Genomic DNA, 12,775 nt, shown 5'->3' with positions numbered 1-12,775 from the left:
AGTTAAAGGAGCCCTTTGCCTCTTCAGAGCCTGACGCTCCCACTCCTTCTTGCGCATGATAGCCTCGCAGAAATCCGCGAGGGCCATCCAACACGCGGAGCACATAGCCGCCCTGACAATGGAATCGTATATCCTGTCAAGGACATCGAGCCCCAACCGCTCAAAAAGTGACGTTTTCTCCGCGGTCCAAGATAGGCAAAACATTAGCGTGTACATTCACAGTCGCATGACAATGCGCACAAATCGAGGACACGTTACGCTGCATCTCAAAACGGTAGGACTCAAAACACCCATGACCCATTAAAATTTGGGTCATGCGGATTGTATGAATATATTAAAAATAAAGAATAGGCTCCTCCATCGCCCATTCTCGTGAGAACGCAATCACATTTTCTTCGTCTCTCCGATTTTAACATGACTTTGACATAGAGATGGAAGCTTTTTGATGATTTCTTAAATCATTGTATTCCAATCATTGATTATTTTGGAAGCTCGCTGCCGTAAAGTGTCCAACACTTTCGCTCCAAGAGAGAAGCGCCTTAAGGATTGCAGCGCAAAAATAAAAAAATGTTTGGAAATAGTAGCGCATAATGCAAAGAATTATTTTGCATAGTCAGAGTATTTAGTTTTGCAATCTTAAACGACTTAGGGATGAATATGTCTGTTCGCTCCAAGTGGGAAGTGCCTTAAGTTGTAGATTATAATCCGGCTATCAAGTTAGCCTGGGACGGGAATATGGACATACAATTTAGTGGAGAAAAATCAGTTTTTAAACTCATACTTAACAAAATACGCGACAAAGTCGGAGAAATGCAATATAGACTTTACAATGATAGATTCCAATAAGCCCTTGGCATCGAAATGGAATTTTGCGATTCATTGAATAACAGAGATTGCGGTGCTTTAGAAGCTGCATTGCTAGGATATAGATCTTGTATAGTATAGATTCCTTGTATGATATAGACAGTGATACCATTGTCAAATGGATTGACGTTAATGGGATGAGAAACAGAAAAGTTAAAACATTTAATAAAATTAAAGCTCTCAAAAATTCTACGAATATTTATTGTCCGTCGCTCATCGATGATTACTATCCAAGCAGACCTAAGGAATTAGAATCATTGAATTTGTACGATTTTGCCAGAGAAATTACGAGACAGATGCCAAAAAATAACGAAGTCGATATATAAGTCATGCTTCCACGTCAACGGCCAAATCAAATATTCACGGCTCCAAGGTCATGCTCTGTATTTGGGACCAGTTCGGCGTAATGTATTATATTATGAGTTGTTAAAACCGACTGAAACAATCACAGGAGATCGATATCGAACGCAATTGATGCATTTGAGCCGAGCGAAAGACAAACGACCGCAATACAACGAGAGACACGATAAAGTGATTTTGCAGCATGACAATGCTCGACCCCATGTTGCGAAAGTGGTCAAGACATACTTGGAAACGTTGAAATGGGAAGTCCTACCCCACCCGCCGTATTTCTCCAGACGTTGCTCCCTCTAACTTGTTCATCACTTGTTTCGATCAATGGCACACGGCCTGACCAGCACTTTCGGTCTTATGAAGAAATAAAAAATTGGATCGATTCGTGGATCGCCTCAAAAGATGACCAGTTTTTTCGACGCGGGATTCGTACGCTGCCCGAAAGATGGGAGAAAGTAGTGGCCAGCGATGGACAATACTTTGAATCATAAATGATATAACCAGTTTTTTACAATAATGTTGAGATCATTCAAAAAGTCGGAATGGTGTTACTCTAATGATTTACAAGTTATCAAGAAGAAATGGCCCAAAGGAACACAAGGGGCATACATGTTGTTCTTCGAGCAGATTAAGTAAGTGTGACAATACTTTTATATATAATGACACTTTCTTGGAATAGAACGCAATTCTTCAAGTACATTTACATGAACCTTAATAAATTTTTGAAGTTTATAATTAAATTTTATTTTCAGAATATTGAATTAATCGTCTGCTTTAGCACCGTATAAACGCTGTCGTAAATGCTGCATTAAAACATCGATTGCTCTAGTATTGTATAAAGATTGCCGTAAGCGCGGAAATAACACATCGGCTGCTCTGACGCTGCATGTAGATTGCCGTAAGATTTAAAACGAATGCAATAAAGTTCTGGCTTGCCTTAGGTATCGATATATTACTATGAATAACAAAAATCATAGTCAAAAAACTTCATGATATTTCAAAGTATTATTAAGAAATGAATCTCTATATCAAAGATCATGTTAAAATCGAAGAGATAAAGAAAATGTGGTTGCGTTCTCACGAGAGTGGGGCTCATTCTTTATTTTTAGTGTATTTATACAATTCGCATGACCCAGATTAATGGATCATGGGTGCTTGAGGCCTATCTTTTTGATATATAGCGTAACGCGTCGCCGATTAATACGCGTTGTCATGCGACTGTGGATATGACGATGCACTGTTTTGCCCATCTTGGGTCGCAGAGAGGACGTCACTTTTTAGCGGTTGCTCGATGTCCTTGACAGGACATATGGCTCCATTGTCAGGGCAGCTATGTGTTGGACGGCCCTCGCGGATTTCTGCGAGGCCGTCATGCGCAAGAATGCGAGCCGAGTGGGAGCGTCAGGCTCTGAAGAGACAAAGGGCTCCTTTAGCTCGGGCCTGTTTGGGATCTGACGACAACCATGTGTAAAAATGTATATATAATGTACATACTTAGGATAATATTTAATATAATATAGGATAGAATTCTAGCTTTAAGTAATATACCGGATCATGGAGGTGGGAACGTATATTCCACTTGGGTGTACCCTGATGAAATGCTGTCGGGTAGGCGGTTCCGAGATGTGCTCAATGTGATCTTACGGAGGTGCTGAATAGGGAGAGTTTTTAAGCAGGTAGGCGGTCCGCTGTCGTTCCTTATAGGAGGGACGCAGACTCATCGAATCCTGCACAATCAGGAGACTGACTCCTGTGTCTTTCCTGTGTCATCCGGTTAGGTTCTCTTTCGAGAACATCTCGGATGAGGAACTATGTGAAGATTTTTCTCCTCCTCGCAAACAAAAAAAATTATACAATATTAAAAATTCATTCTGTTGCAATCAACCTTTAATATTTATTTTGATTTTGAAAATAAATATTAAAGGTTATGTTAAAATCGAAGAGACGAAGAAAATATGCATCCTCACGAGAATGAGCGATGGACGGCCCATTCTTTATTTTAAGTATATTCATAGAATATTAAGAATTCATTCTGTTGCAATTGAAGTAAATATATGTAATGTATGGTCAATATTTATTATAATTAAAAGTTACATATGTACTATTAAATATAATATTTATGCATGATATATATATATATTAGGTGCGCAACTAAGTTCCCGCTGTTTGTCAACAGATGGCTCCAGCAGTAAGTGCTGGTCGATTCTGACATAACCTAAACGTCATGAACCAAGCTTAAACATATGGTAAACAAACCGCTTTGAAACATTAGTGATTTTGTTTTTACGTCATATTCTTTTGGTTGTGTGAAAATGTCTGATTTTGTGCCAAGTAATCATCATATGCGGGAAGTATTGATTTTCTTCTTTCATTCGAAGAAAACGGCGGCTGAAGCGCATAGAGAGCTCCAAAAAGTTTACGGAGATACTGCTCTAAGTGAAACAACGTGCCGAGATTTCCGTCGCTTCAAAGACGGTGATTTCGATGTTGACGACCGTCCGCGTGAAGGAAGGCCAAAAACCTTCGAAGACGCTGAATTGGAGGCATTGCTCGATGAGGATCCGTGCCAAACGCAAGAAGAGCTTGCTTCAGTATTAGGAGTTACCCGCCAAGCCATTTCCAAGCCATTTTTTCACAATAAAGTTGCATTTTCATCAAAATAACAGCGAGAACTTAGTTGCGCACCTAATATATATATATATATATATATATATATATATATATATATATATGTATATATACACCATATGTTTCAATTTTTTCTAACTGTATTGCATGAATTGTAACTTATAGAAAATTACGTGATTGGAGTCGAAAATATATACATTTATGATACTTATTAAAAAGTTGCTTCGTATATCTGTACTCTGAAAAGTACGTGATATATTTCTAAAATTCATTAAAATGAAGATAAGGCTATATTCAAAAACAGATCTTCAAAAATGTAAACCTTTTAAAATTTAAATGATTATCTAACAATATATATCATCAGTTTAAAGTGAACATAAAGCGCAATCTCAAAAATGTAAACCTTTAAAAATTTAAATGATTATCGAATATATTACTATGACAAGTAACTGATATATTATTGAAGGTACTAGTTCAAAGTGAACATACATAAAGTGTATATATTACCTAAATTTAATATAACATATTATCATGAAAAGTAACTTATATGTTATTGAAGGTGCGAGTTCAAAACGAACATACATATATACAAGTAAAACAGATAACAATTTCATTCTAGAAAATAAGTTGGATATGTTGGATAAGTTGGTATGTCTTAGTGTACAAAACATAAAAGTCGTTTATTGAGATTTGATTTGAAATTTATACTAGTTCGTACAATGAAAAATAATTGCTTGTAATTTAAAACATAAATCTTCCTTTAGTAAAATTTTAAATTTTCGTATCAACTTCCGATTTTGAGGTATTACCGTACTTTCAACGAGTGATTTATCAGAGACCAAAAAACGTTGCCTTATTGCCTAAAACAAGCAAATATTAAGTAAATCCAAAATTCATAAATACAATGTTCTCGGGTCAAGTACAAAAAAGCTATATGGTTAAAAGTTTACTGATGTAATATATATTCACTTCGTTATAAAGCTTATGAAAATACCATTCTAATATAATACTTTTCGTACTTTAAGTGTTGTAATAAATGATGGGCAGAACAAAGGTCTGATACAAAATCTTGATTTTAATAAAAATTAAAATAACTTACTACTTTTTTGTTATACACAAACGGGTACAGTATCAAATAAATTTATGTAATGTCCTTAAGAAGTTAACAATATATTTCCCTATTACGATCAATATTATATAAAAAAGCTAATTTTTTAAAAAAGGGCCTAAGTAGAGTTATGTTTTCATTCCACCCATCCTCTCGATTACTTTGTAAAAGCTTCGACATTATTTCTAAGTGACATCGAGAAATTCATCAAAGTTTCGAGAGCAGGCCGCCATGTTCTTTTTCAAAGTTATTAACAAATTGGTATTCTGGAATTACGAGCAATTATTTTTCATTGTATGGGCTAATATAAATTTCAAATCAAATCTCAATAAACAACTTTTATGTTTTGTGCACTAAGAATAACATATTGCACTTATTTTCTAGAATGAAATTGTTATCTGTTTTACTTGTATGTATGTAGGTTCGCACTTTTTGAACTCGCACCTTCAATAACATATAAGTTACTTTTCATGATAATATATTATATTAAATTTAGATAATATATACACTTTATATATGTTCAATTTGAACTGGCACTTTTGATAATCATTTTGATATCAGTTACTTGTCATGGTAATATATTATCAGATACTCATTTAAATTTTTAAAGGTTCACATTTTTGAGAATACGCTTTATGTATGTTTAAATTGGGACTTTAAATAATATATCAGTTACTTTTCATGGTAATGTATATTGTTAAATAATATATTATTAGATAATCGTTTACATTTTTAAAGGTGAACATATATAGATACTTCTCACTTGCACACAAATGCTATTTTTGAATTGTACACACTTTTTACATGTTTATGTATTTCATTCGCTTAAATAAATTTTCGGTATTTATTTTTTTCATTATTAATGTAATCTTATACATAATTATGTATGTTTATGAATGTTTATACATGTTTATACATATTTTTGTATATTCATTTATAAAAAATTTTTTATCGGAATGATGTTTCCAAAATTTATAAAGCTATAAAGTATAATTATTAGAAACACAGAAGAAGAAAAAAATCAACATGTTAGATTTAAATCTCATTTAGATTTAATAAATCGAGTGTTACATCATTACAAATTTTTTATCATAATTGATTACAAAGGATATCTAAGTTACAATTATATCTAAGTTACAATAATAAATAATAATACATAAATAATAATACATAAATAATAATACATAAATAACCAAAAATTATTTCTGTTGTAATTTTTATTTAATTGCAAATTATTAATTACTTAGATAAGGGACATTATTCAAGGTAAAGACAAACTCTTCTTTCTCCTCACGACGCATATCAGGAGAAAAAAAGATTTTGCGATGTACATATTTGCAACTACCCTGTTTTCTTAAATTATGTATAATATCTTAAGATGTATACAGTAACATTTTCTTAAACTTGTTTATTAATTAATTATATATTATCATTATTAAAAAATGGGTACCACAATAATTTATCAAGATTATACTTCTCACTTGCACACAAATGCTATTTATGAATCGTACACACTTTTTACATGTTTATGTATTTCATTCGCTTAAATAAACTTTCGGTATTTATTCTTTTCATTATTAATATAATCTTAAAATATCTTAGTAAATAATAATCATATTTTATATTAATACTGGCACTGCAATTTTGATTATAATTGCTCAAAATGATGAGCAATAGATAAAGAAATAACATCATAAATTATAATAACAATGCAATATAAATAATAAATATTATTATACACATGGTGAAAGCATTGACGATTCATATATTAAATGTAGTATTCACTCTATTAGCAGTTATGTTAGTAGTATAGTAGAAATAATATTATTATCTAGTTTAGCAGTTACAGTATAGTAATAATGACGGCGGACGGACTATTATAATAATCATTATAATAGTCATAATACTAATAATAACAGCAGTTGTTCTAACAGTAGTAAAAATATAAGTATGAAAATAATAATAGCATTAATATAACAATGATAATAGTAGTTACAGAAATATTAACAATGATAATAATTTTACAGCAGCAGTAGGAACGGTAATAGTATCTCAAGCAGTAAAGATATAATAGCAGTAAAAATAATAGTACAGAAAAATAAATGAAGAGTAACAGAATGCACAAAATAATATGATGGTAAGAATTGTAAGAACATTAATAGAAATAATAGAGCACTATTAATAGTAATATAAGTGGTAATAATAATAATGTTAATGGCAGCAGTGGACAATGTTAGTGATGATAGTGATGAAAATGGTAATGATAATTAATAATAATAAATATTAAAAAATAGTACGTAGGTATGTAAGTGATAACAATAAATAGTAAGTAATTAATAGTAGTAATACTTGATGGTAGTGATAGAAATAGTATTTTTAATATTGGTAGTAAAAATAGTTGTAATAGTAATATTAGCAATAGTAATAGAAGTAGTAATAGTAGTAGTGATAGTAGTAGTAGTAGTAGTAATAGTAGTAGTAGTAGTAGTGTAATAACAGTAGCAGCAGCAATAGTAGTGGTGGTAACAATAGTAGTAGCAGCAGTAGTAGTAGTAGTAGTAATAGTGGTGTAGTAGAAGTACTAGTAATAGAAGCAGCAGCAGCAACAATTGAGAGTAGTAGTAGTAGTAGTAGTAGTAGTAGTAGTAGTAGTAGTAGTAGTAGTAGTAGTAGTAGTAGTAGTAGTAGTAGTGGTAGTAGTAGGAGTAGGAGTAGTAGTAGTAGTAGTAGTAGTAGTAGTAGTAGTAGTAATAGTAGTAGTAGTAGTAGTAGTAGTAATAGTAGTAGTAGTAGTAGTGGTAGTAGTAGTAGTAGTAGTAGTAGTAGTAGTAGTAGTAGTAGTAGTAGTAGTAGTAGTAGTAGTAGTAGTAGTAGTAGTAGTGGTAGTAGTAGGAGTAGGAGTAGTAGTAGTAGTAGTGGTAGTAGTAGGAGTAGGAGTAGTAGTAGTAGTAGTGGTAGTGGTAGTAGTAGTAGTAGTGGTAGTAGTAGTAGTAGTAGTAGTAGTAGTAGTAGTAGTAGTAGTAGTAGTAGTAGTAGTAGTAGTAGTAGTAGTAGTAGTGGTAGTAGTAGTAGTAGTAATAGTAGTAGTAGTAGTATTAGTATTTACAATTGTAATAATGTTGACTTTAGAAGGAAGAGAATGTAGTAGCATTTTAATTCTAATAATATTACTATTAATATCGAACAATAATATGTTATAATCATTAGAATATTCAGTTATTTGAAAAATCTTGTTATTAAAAATTTTGTATTTATTGTAAGTGATTACAATATATACAAAATAATAATGTAGTAATTCGATTTCACTTTAAACCTATTAGTGCGTATATGCATATTTTTATTATTGTTTTCAAGTTGTTGAATAATTTACTTCTTTTTATGAACATGTAAAATTTTTTGAAGTCTTCTTCTTTTATGTAATATACTTGTTATTTTGTTCGTAGCATATTGTGTAGAGTTTTAGAAGTACGTTCATGTATCTTTCAGAATGTTAGACACTTTTTCATTTTGAAAAATGGGGTAACATTCAGAACTTTTGTTCTTCCTTTCAATAAATTACTCTTTTTGTCTTAATAAACAATATTCAGATGCAGTATATTAATATTAATGGTATGAGTATTTATGCACTGTTTGTGCAATTTAAAGATTAAACGTGAAAAGAACACTTGTAAAATGTTTATAAAATAATATTAATTTAAACAGTTTTACAAGAAACAAATAATTGATTTACGGTTAGATCAAATTAGTAGTTTTTTCAAATTATACATTAAGTAAGTATATCATAAAAGGAAAGATCGGTTTCATTAATTAGATCAGACTTGTTTAACACTTTACGCATGAATAAAACTTTTCCACATCGTCTTGTTGAGCGAGATAAGAAAAAATCAAAACAGAATAGATGTTATGTTTAACCAGTTATTAAGTAGAACTTTAATGTTTATTCGTTTTTTTTTAAATTTTTTCTCTATTTCGCTTAGACCAGATTGCACCAATATTACTTTAATTTTAAGCGAGGCTTAAAACTCTCTTTATTCTTGTCTCTTTTCGATTTTAAAACGAGAGAGATTTAAGTTCGCTTAAAATCAAAGTAACGTTGATGCAACCGGGCATTATTCCGGGCATCTATTGAACTGTTTGACTCTCAAACAAAATTTTAAATGAGCCTGCAATAAACCATACGGAAAAATTTGTACACATTATAATCATATGTCTTTATAAAATTTGTAGGCTAAATTCACACTTCACGTAGTATAAGATCTCTTATGGTAGAACTTCTGTATTCCTTACATTTTGTTTTATAGCTCCTGTTTTATAATTTACACTATAAATAAATATTATAATCAAATAATTAATTCCGATAGCACTTTTTATTCTGATGTAAGCGTTTTTAGATATTATATGACCAGAAATAATGTGAATATAAGTTTGAAAAATATAACTATGTATACCTATATAATAATATAATATCAGGGTTGAGTAAGTTAACTTTTTTTTCAACTAAGTTAAGTTAATGTTAACAGCTTTGAAAATTTAACTTAATTAAAATACAAGTTAATCCATTATGAAATTAATTGAATTAAAAGTTAAGTTAAAAGAAGTAATTAAAAAATTAAAAGTTAAATTTGGTCCGAACGAAATAAAAAAAAAGAAAGAGAAAAAGTTTGACCATTTTACATAATTTTTCATGTTTTTCCTTTCTCATAACATATTTATTAAAGAATCTAGTTATTTTTATTCACAAGTAACGATTACAATATAAAATTACTAAATTATATATTTATTATCCTCTTGCATTGTGTCTGAGGATTGACTTCAAAAAAATCAAATTAAAAGTTAATAGTTACTGATGAAATGTAATTAAATTAAATTTAAAAGTTAAGAGTCTAAAATGTAACTAAATTAAATAAAAATTAATTAACTTTTAGCTTTTTAACTTAATTTTTAACTTAGCACTACTCAACCAACTGTACCAATCATTTGAAAAAAGTGTATAAAATTGAAATAAAAACTTATAGCAAAGTCCTCATTACATGTAACAATATACTTTAGTTAAGCATCTATTAATTCATTTAATGAAAAGGAGAAGACAAAGACAATTAAACATTTAGTCAATCTGTGATTATTTAAGTAACAGATTTTACTTCTTCTAAAAAAACAAAGAACTTCCTTTTGCCCTCTTTTTTACATCTTCTTATCTTCTCTTACTGGATTTATTTCGACTTGTCTGCTTTACACGTGCATTCGCCTACTCTTTCTTCATATATGTCATTTTTAATGAAACATTTAAAAGAAAAACTATGTATAGAATTTATGGCTATAAGTTTAAAGAGATTTATATCATAACCCTCTCAAAATGAAGCGATTTATTTTAAAAAGAATTTAACTAGAATTATCTTTATTATCAGCGAGTTTGAATATTCAATCAAATAATCCGTAATTTTTAATTATGTATAAATATCAATATAATAAAAATAATATTATAAAAATCAATTATACATACCGCTAGTACGTAGAAAGTTTTTTGTACAACTATGGCTTATAATATTCGTTTGGCTTATAATCTTGCCTTATAATTTATCTATCGTATTTATATTTTTTAAGAAAGAATCGTGCTATATATATACAGGGTCTACTTATAACTTGAAAACCTCGAACATTTTACTTATTTTTGATGATATGAAAAAAATGTTTTAGATAAAAGTGGAATGGATTTGAGAACATATATCTTTTAGTCATGTTATTTTTTTCTAAGTGGAGACGTTATATAGATATGAAGATCACTTTTACTTTGTTAGATATAATTATGATTTTTTTTTACATAATATGGCTCTTCTGATTCTATATATAAAAATATTAAGAGAGATATTAAGAAAAGTTAAGGTTTTGAGTTATTATATACTTTATTCTGGCACGTATCCACATATTAAATTACTCGTAAAGTGTTAATTTTTTCAATCAACCTTAATCGTACCTTAATACTTTTATACACAGAATAATAAGCGGAATTAATTAGTATAATGAGAACGATTATAAAAAAATTAATAATTACGAGATATTTAATATATTAATATGTGCAAGATAAAATATAAAATCTCAAAACCTATTAATTTTTCGATATCTCTATCTTAATATTTTTACATAATTAGGAGAATTATTGTGTAAAAAAATCATATAATTACATCTAAAAAAGTGAAGGTGACCTTCATATCTATATGACGTCTTCCAAAAAAAAATCGGTGTAACCAAAATACGCCCCGTTCCAATTTATATGAAAGATTTTGTTCGTATCATCAAAAATAATAAGTAAAATGTTCAAAGTTTTCAAGTTAAGTGGACTACCTGGTAAAAAGTTTTTCATGCATGAATATGTATGATTATGTATAACGTAAACATTCATATAAATATTAATAAATATAATATACATGTAGTATAATTATACATGAAATATGCCCATACATCATGCATCCCTTTTTCTTTAGTAAAATTGCTTTTTAATGTAATAAAAATAATAATAATAATGCGACAAAATAAAAAATAATTGAAGAGATAATTTTCGCATTGTTTGTTGTAGAAAAAATCAAGTTTGGAGAAATATAAAAATTGTTCATAACAATTATGTATAATTTTATATATAATTATTAGAGCCCTAATTATCCATCGACCGACGATTCCTATTCCAATCATAGCGTGTTCCTCATAATTCTCCCTACTGTTATTCGCCCGAAACCCGAGCGACGGCGCCATGGCGGTGAAGGATGGGATATAGTGGAGAGAGGTAGCTACGGTTGATGCAATCTCAGGACTTTAATCTGGGCTCTAATAGTTATATATGAACAATTTTTCTCTAAATTTGATTTTTTCAAAAATAGATAGTGGGAAAATTATCCTTTTAATTTTGTTTTCACATTATTTTTATTTCTATTACACTAAAAAATAAGTTTACAAAAGAAAGAAGGATGTATGAACATGTATGGACATATTTTATATATAATTATATAATTTTTTTATAAATATACATGTTTATATATGTTTATATGTACATATTCATACATATTTATGCATAAAAAATTTTTTACCAGGTACCCTGTATGTAAAATAACAAAAATAAGTTTTAAGAGATATATTATGATTAATAAAATTTAATGCTATATTTATATCTCGTTAAATTTTAAAAAAGAGAATTTGTACTGTAAGATTGAATATTCATTTAAAAATAATGTGAAAATTGAAAATAGTTTTAAAAATACGACTTTTCTTTTAAATTTATGCTTCTTTTCTTTTTATACGTTTGATCTTCTGAACAAAAAAATCGAATTTTAAAACATTAATAAAACTAAAAAAAAGTACATTAAAGGAGAAAATTCGAAAGTGCATGGCTGCATGTGCTTTGTTTCAACAAGTTATTATAATAATAAGATATTAAATATGATAGAATTAATCTTGTTATAAAGATAATATACATATATGTATAAGACTGGTAACATATTGCATATGTAAATTAAGTGCTTTTATCATTTACATTCTTTCGAATACAAATGATGAAGAAACAGGTTTAAATGTTTCTTGTCACTTGTATGCAAAAAAGAAGAATTTTCTAAGTTAAGGATATTACTTCTAAAATATTTTTGAAATATTATATATTAATTTATGAGTATACTAGAGAGCTTTGTTTGTCATATAATATAAATAACAAAAACTTTTTTAGTTATTTATCGAGTATTTTTCTATAAAATAAATAAACCCGTAATAGCAACAATTATATCTTATACATTTCTTTTCCCGATGTACTTTGAAATTCATTGCTGCTACAAACTTTTATAT

This window comes from Acromyrmex echinatior, chromosome 1 (genome assembly GCF_024713525.1).
Source record: "Acromyrmex echinatior isolate Ae372 chromosome 1, ASM2471352v2, whole genome shotgun sequence".
In the NCBI taxonomy this organism is placed as follows: Eukaryota; Metazoa; Arthropoda; class Insecta; order Hymenoptera; family Formicidae; genus Acromyrmex; species Acromyrmex echinatior.
The sequence above is the reverse complement of the archived record's forward strand: the minus strand, read 5'-3'. Positions refer to the sequence as shown.